The 8,292-nt window shown below is 39.4% G+C and overlaps 1 pseudogene; it reads right to left on the reverse strand.

Moving 5' to 3' along the window:
- Positions 1-4,035: 4,035 nt before the first annotated feature.
- Positions 4,036-8,292, reverse strand: part of LOC117957032 — a 46,165-nt pseudogene continuing 41,908 nt past the window's right edge.

Here is an 8,292-nt window from a genome sequence, read left to right on the forward strand (position 1 = left end):
CGCTTCAGGGGGGAAGGAGAGTAGGTATTGGCAGATTTTCATAGGGTGCAGATGCTCAATATGCAGATGTCTAATCGAATTGTGCAACAATGAATTGGTTCCCCCCCTGATTTGCATCAGGACAATCCCTGGCAGTGGCTCAGGGGTCAGCGGAGTTCCCCTGGACAAAATGAGCAGCCGGCTGCAGACGCCTCAGAGAACGTGTGAACTTGAAGTAGACTTTACTCAATGACAAGGATATTGATTGATTCAAATTTCTGTCTGTCTGTCTGGGAGTGCGTGTGGCATCTGTCATCCCAGTGAAGATGTGGCTTTTCAAAGCATGAAATGGATAAAACATTTGCTTTTTAGTATTTGGCCAGCACTTTGCTTTAGAGCCAGACCTATAGTAAAAACGTTTTGCTAAAAAACTTAAAAAAACAACAACAGGACATTCAGATGCTGCGGTCCAGGCTAGGTCTCCATTTTTTGTATATGGTTTCTCTTTTAAGAATAAATATAGTGGAAAAAAAAATAATGCCTCAAAACCAGAATGAATGTCTAACTTTTCATCTACTTGAACAGTTCTTCAGAGGCAGCAGGACTCTAAAGCAGACACAGGTTACAAAGACTAAAAGACCAGAGAGCAGCCAGTTCAAATGAAGAGGTTGGGAACCTCTGTGTCTTCTCTGAAAAATAGAGAACCCCCACAGATACAGTCTCACCATGATGAACTAATTATCTTAATGCCATATAGATGACAAGCAGAGTGCAACTGTTAACAATTAAGATGAGAATTTGAAACACCAATGGGACCGACTTAAAGGTCTAATGACATGGTGCTTTTTGGATGCTTTTATATAGACCTTAGTGGTCCCCTAACTCTGTATCTGAAGTCTCTTTTATATAGATCTTAGTGGTACCCTAACACTGTATCTGAAGTCTCTTTTATATAGATCTTAGTGGTACCCTAATACTGTATCTGAAGTCTCTGTCCCAAAATTCAGCCTTGATTCACAATTACAGCAACTAAAGCCAGTCCCACAATGAGCTTTCCTTAGTATGTGCCATTTCTGAGTCTGTAGCTTTTGAGGAGGAGAGGGTGGGGGCAATGTTGAGGGTGGGGGTGTGGCCTTGACCAACTGCCACTTTGCGCGTTTGAAATTAATGATGCCTCTCTCTCATGGGTGGGCCAAAGCAGAGAAAGGGAAAGTAACCTTGCCCATTATGACCTCATAAGGTGCAAGAATCCAGATCGGCCCATCTGAGCTTTCATTTTCTCAAAGGCAGAGCAGGATACCCAGGGTTCAGTTTACACCTATCACCATTTCTAGCCACTGGGGAACCATAGGCAGGCTGGGGGAACTCATATTAATGTTAAAGAAAATTATATTTTCATGCAGGGATTGATTGTTATGGTGTACATACATACTAGCCAGTCCAAACAGAGGTAGTCCTGACGTAGCAGGAATGGACAGGGAGGGGAGCAGGCAGGCAGCAGACTCCAGGTAACAGAGGCTTGAAAGCAATAGCAAGAAACAACAAAGATTGATGGTCAAGATTGAGCAGAAAAGAGAGCTAAATCTCCTCAGGGCTGAAGAGGAAAGTGGGAACAGGTGAGCAGGAAAGGGGGCGAGAAAGTTCAGGTGACTGGAGGGAACGGGGTTGTTGCAGGACAGAAGCGAGTGGCTGGATGTGGGAGTAAGGAGACTGGGATGGGAGTAAAGTCAGAGGTCATCTGGTGGATAGGTAGACCACCGTGAAGGAGGGAGGGACAGACAGGAAGAATGGGACAAACACCATTTTGAGTGTGATGTCCGTCAACTCCTGCTTAAGTAATGTTTGCAAAATAAAATCTGTACAAGATGAGTAACATGCACACAGCACGTGCTTTGTCTCCTTTGTGGTGCAGGGAATGTAATCCCCAAAGATCCATTTCAAAAAGAAAGAAGATTCCCGCTCATTCTCTCCACCTCTGCATTTTCGGTCCCAGGGACCTTTCCCAAGACGTTAAGAAAGGTCCCTGGGACAAACCTCGACCGACCAACTAAATACACCAAATAGTTAATTTTTTTAATTGAATTCATTAATAAGTTATATGTTTTTTTTAATGACTTATTTTAAATCATTTAATAATTTACACTCTTTACTTTCCCAGATCTGTAACCATTAGAGTTTATCTTAAATTGTTCGAAATCGTAATGTCAATAGCATAAGAGAAACACATTTACTCAAAAGTTGTAAAGATTGCCGAAAAAACAGTGTTGTTGTATTTGAAAAATGAACGTGAGAAACCCATTGACATGCTGGAGCTGGTGCTCATGTTCTAGCAGCTGGTTTCTCTGCTCACTTCTCTCACAGCGGACTCAGCTCAGAGGTCTGTTGCTCTCTAGTGGCGACAGAAGGAAAGACACTCACTCCTCAAACCAACTCAAATGGAAGATCTGGATTGCAGTGTTCCTTCATACTCACACATAACTATCTAAAAGATTTAAGTTTTAATCATTTTGTTATGTCCAGCTACCAGTCCAAACTCCGAAAGGGGGACTTGAACCAGCAGTCCTACTCTACAGGAACTGACAAAGGCATTTTACCTGGAGATTAATTATAAAACAAGAGGAGCCAGATAAATAAATACATCTTGTTCTTAAATAAAGAAGTAGAGCTGGAAAGCTCAACTCATCTTCATTCCAAAGTTGTTTCCTGGTTTATGAAATGTAAACGTTTCACCTGCAGCATACTACTGAAAACAGTGAGCACCCACGTATGCCAGAACGCTACATTCATTTAAAATTGAACATTGTAGTTGGAGCTAAGTGGAGCGTTAAGTTAAAAGTGGTGCTGTCCTGAGTTGAAAGATAGCTTTATTATTGAGTTAATGGCATAATAGGTGTGTGTGTGTGGGTGTGCGTGTGTTGGTGTTGGCCGCTGTCCATTTCCTTTGGTTCTTAAATGCCAACATATTTCACTATTTCTTTTTTATTAATGCGCCTGTGAGCACCGCGCTCATACTGCCTGTGAGCAGTATGAGGTGTGTTCCCCTGTGAATGACTCCTTACTGGTGAACAAGGACTGCACTCTGGCCAAAAGGGATTTTAGACATGTTCTGGTTTCATCTGAGTCTCTGTTACCTGTTCCTGCCTGCTTCCACTAAAGCTCTCTGCTTGTGCTTGTCTGCTGCTAAAGTCCAAAACACATTGTATCATGTAACACAACATGAAGCTAGTCATGAGTTCCCTTTCATTTAGTTCTTGCTCCTGTAATAAATAAGTGTCCTGCCAGACTCTAACGGCCTCTGTGCTGCTTCCTTTCCCCTACAGAGACCTGGGTTGGAACAAAGGTTTAGTGAACTGAAAGATCAGACGCTTCAGAAACAAAGTCCAGAAAACATCTTCTGACTTCTACGTTTGACTAATAAAGTTTAAAATCTCATAAATCTGAGTCAGACGTTTTTACACTTTCTTACTCAGACAACAGAAAAAAACTGAATGATGCATTTTTAATGTAAGAGTCATTTAATTTCACATCAATGATACAAAAATAAAATTCAAACTATGAGAATATCAAACATATCTGACGTGCTGAGTGTTGGCTGAGATTCTTAAAGACCAAAACCACACTTTAAAATAAATATATAATCTGAATATTTACACAACATTTGTCTTGTAATTAAGCTAAATAATCAGGATGTTGGTGTCAAGTTGTCCAACACCAGAGAGGACATTTTATTTATCACTACTACATTAGGATGGTTCCATAAATGTTAAGGTAGTTTATCTATAATCATATATCTAGCATATCTAGATAGAGTACAAATAGAGTTATATAGTTATATAGTGAGTATATGAACGGAATATTCGAGTATACAAACCTATAACACAGAAAAGGATATTAATCACACACAAACATATCTTTCACCATTAAGATGTTAAATTCCACATAGCGACAAACTCAACATTTTGTCAAGTCCTAATAAAAAATTTAAAAAAAAAAATCTTTTGTCGCTTTTTGCTTCATGACTCTCTCATGTTAGAGTTATACTCAACATTTGAAAGCAAGTCCTTTAGGGGCTTTAATAGAAAGGTTTGTTGTAGAAACTTATTTTTTCAGGTATTGTCTAACTGGAGATGTGAATATTTGACTGCTGTACCAGTGGAGGATGTGTGTGTTAATCAGGTCTCTGGATTGAGTCTCTCAGAGAGCTCAGAGCGGTTGTCAGGAGCTGTAAGGAAGAACAGACCGTTACTGAGCTGCCTTTCAGAAACAGAGGAGGATGCAGCCTGTCCAGAGGCTGGTCGTTCACATTAACTCTGCACATCCACCAAAAGGTGTTCAGTACTTCCAGCCTCTGAAACAGGTTTAGCATCTGATGTTGGCTGAGATTCTTAAAGACCAAAATCACTCTTTAAAATAAACATATAATCAGAATATTTAAACAACATTTTTCTTGTAATTAAGCTAAATAATCAGGATGTTGATGTCAAGTTTTCAAACACCAGAGAGGACATTTTATTTACCCCTACTACATTGGGATGGTTCCATAAATGTTACAGTAGTTTATCTATAAGACCCAAACCATACGCATATCTAGATAGAGTACAAATAGAGGTATATATAGTTATATAGTATATCAACTGAATGTTTGAGTATACAAACCTATAATACAGAAAGGATATTAATCACACACAAACATATCTTTCACCATTAAGATGTTCAATTCCACATAGCAACAAACTCAATATTTTGTCTAATGAAGAAAATTAAAGTATTTTTCTTTTTTGTTGTTTCTTTTTGCTTTATGGCTATTTCATGTTATAGTTTTTGAAAGCAAGTTTTTAGGGGCTTTAAAGCTCCATTGTGTAACTTTTTGAATTGATTCTTAGCAAAAACCCTTTTGTTCTTTCACAAATATGTGCTCATTCATGTGTAATTACTTCAACCAATCAAAGTATTCTCGTAAGTGTAGAATCTACCATTCAGAATCATTCAGAATACATACGAGTGAGTCGCTCGAATGAAGGCCGCCATGTTGCGTCTCCATCTTTAAAATACATTAGCCAAAGAGGGACATACCTCCGCATTTGACGCTTTTACACTCAGTGGCACTGTGACAAAGGCCAGGGAGGAGGAGGAGATTACTCACGAGTACAAGTAATCTGCCGGCAGGTTTGAAAGCCTGTTATGGAGGATCACGCCATTTCTCTAGGACGTGTAACGGAATCGCTAAGGAATTTAAAAAAAAGAATTAAAACGACAATGTGACACGCAAAGCAACAAGTCCAACGTTAACAATGGATTGGCTTTTCCAAGATGGAAAGAATTCATACAGGGGCAAGGATTTTAAAAGAGACACCAAAGTTTCCTTCTTTCTTCTCTAATGGTAATTCTGCCTATTTGTGTAAATAGGTTTTATAGTTGCTACTTGCTTGGCTAACTATAGCATGGTTGTACATAACGCTAGATCGACGTCTAGGATAATTTAAGGAAGAACATTTATTTACAATACATTATTCATCCACAAAGAAAATTGATGTCCTTAAAAAGTTGGCTTTTTTCTTTTTTTTTATATATAATTAAGGCATTAAGATCTATTTACAAAAGATGATTTTTTTATTCTTCTTTTTAGTCAATTTAAGCATGGGTATGTAAACTTATGAGCACCACTGTAATTCTGCCTATTTGTGTAAATCTGTTTTATAGTTGCCTCTTGCTTGGCTAACTATAGCATGGTTGTACATAACGCTAGATCGACGTCTAGGATACTTTTCCTCGGGTCAAAGATAAAAACGGATTGTCTAGCCTACCCTGTAAGATAAATGTAATCATGTGTTGTCATTTCCCTGGCAGACAACTCACGTCATGTAACACAGACCAGCTACAGCTAGAACTAATCATTTGGATTTCATTGACATTGTTCATACTGCTTGAGAGAGAGATATTAAACACACAAACCTCCATTGCTTGTCTGCTACGCTGTAAACATTGCCTTACACTATTAATCTCGTACAATATATACAGAACAACAATAAAACTGATACTTTACTAACATTAGGTAGCATATGTATGGGAACCTGATAGCTGATGTGGTACCACAAGAAAGTAAAACTAGTTTTACACTGGAAGGATCACTCACTGTCGAAGTCATACTTCTGGGAATATGGCCCCCGTAAAGTTAAAATGCACTTGGAAGGGGAGGGGCTAGTGAGTAATATTTAGTAGGTCGTCATATACAATTTCAGCACAAGATGGTGAGAAATTCTCACACAATGTAGCTTTAATATAAAGGTTTGTTGTAGGAAGCGTATAATCTCAGGTGTTTAACTGGAGCTGATCATAGTCCACGTCACAGCATTCACTGCTTACCGTCCCATTTGAAGTAACGCAGTGTGCAGGAGGGCTTTGTAAATCAGACGTTTATGTACCTTGACAGAGAGCTCATAGAGATGTTGACAGGAGCTGTAAGGAAGAACAGACCGTTACTGAGCTGCCTTTCAGAAACAGAGGAGGATGCAGCCTGTCCAGAGGCTGGTCGTTCACATTAACTCTGCACATCCACCAAAAGGTGTTCAGTACTTCCAGCCTCTGAAACAGGTTTAGCATCTGATGTTTTATCCAGAACCAAGACACATGCGCCATCTGTCAGGATCAATGAGCTGACTCCACAACCTGAATGGGACATGTGCAACCAGCAGCCCCCAACCAGAGAGCTTTTTATACATGCTTCTACACATATGTTTGTCTTTGTGAAGCACTTTGGTGCAAACTTGTTTGCTTTTAAGGTGATATATGAATGAAATAAAATGAAACTTAAACTTCCCCTTTCAGTCTTTATTTCATTTTATTGGTCATTTATATTTAGCCAATTCTCTCTATTTGAAGAAAGGATAGTGAAGTTTAACTTCCGTCATATCCATAATCCACACAACAAAACTGAATCTGCTATTGCATTCACATAAATATCCCATTATTTCTAGTACTACATGTTGTTTAGTTTCCAGGTGATGTCAAACAGTCATTGTTTTGTGGTCTGTTAGCGGAGAAATCCCTGAGTGAGTAAATAATTTACTAATTTATAATCTCCATGTCTTTACTCAAGTCTGTTTAGCAGTAACACATCCTGGTAACAGCACATCAGACCAGAGACAATAGAATAAAAACAAGTTCTACTCACATTGTGGAGGGAGTTGGGCTGAAACAAGAAGAGACGACAAATCATTTCAGTTGTCACAGTTGGAAATTAAAGCTGTAGTGCATAGTTTCTGTCGTCCCCCCCATGAGGAATTCTGAGTATTGACAACAACACTGTCGCATCCACATGATACAAGGCCTCCTTAATCACGCACACACCCCCCCCCCCCCCCCCCCCCCCCCCCCCCCCCCCCCCCCCCCCCCCCCCCCCCCCCCCCCCCCCCCCCCCCCCCCCCTCCACGCAGTTGCTAGTAGCCAAGGAAGACACGGTGGATTAAAAGAACATGGACTCTTCAGAAGAGGTTATTATCTTCACTCGAGTTTTTGCGTGGTGGACGCCACAATCTTCTGAACATAGTCAGACTGAGAAATCCAGAGAGAGTTGTGTGGAGCTGATAGTCTTCATTAGCTTTGGAGTAACTCATTTGGCGACGGCTTGAATGTAACAAACGTTCATTAAAATCAAAAGGTTACGCACTAAAGCTTTAACATAAATGATAATGAATATTCTACTTTTCCCACTGATTTTGATCTCCTATATTAATTATTCTCCTACTAATGTTAAATACCTATATTGTACCCTTCTACTCTTCGCCTATTACATTCATCATCATCATCATCATCTTGCTACAGTCTCTGTTGGTTGCTTTACAATAGTTTGTTTTAACTTAAAGTAAACAAGAGAAAATCTTGTAGTTCTATAGTAACTCACTTTTCTTTTTGTAAAAACAGAATCTAGCGGCGAGGACGACAGTAAGAACAGCAGAGGCAGCCACTGCAGCAGCGATGTAAAACGTCATGTCAGTTGGCTTCTCTGTTGAACAAAAAACAACGTTAACAATTTAGTCAAAGAACTATTGAACAGATCTATCTATTTATTAACACCTGTACATACATTATTTATGAACCAATTACTCCGGCAATGGGTGCATTGCATTGGTTTAAAAAATAAAACTGAAAAATTACTGACTTATTCCATAATAAATCAAAAGACAAAAGCTAATCCAACAAAAACACACCTTTGTTAGAGCCTCACCTTGGTGAGCAACATACTCACCGGCCACTTTATTAGGTACACCTGTCCAACTGCTCGTTAACACTTAATTTCTAAGCAGCCAATCACAT

This window comes from Etheostoma cragini, chromosome 14 (assembly GCF_013103735.1).
Source record: "Etheostoma cragini isolate CJK2018 chromosome 14, CSU_Ecrag_1.0, whole genome shotgun sequence".
Lineage (NCBI taxonomy): Eukaryota > Metazoa > Chordata > Actinopteri > Perciformes > Percidae > Etheostoma > Etheostoma cragini.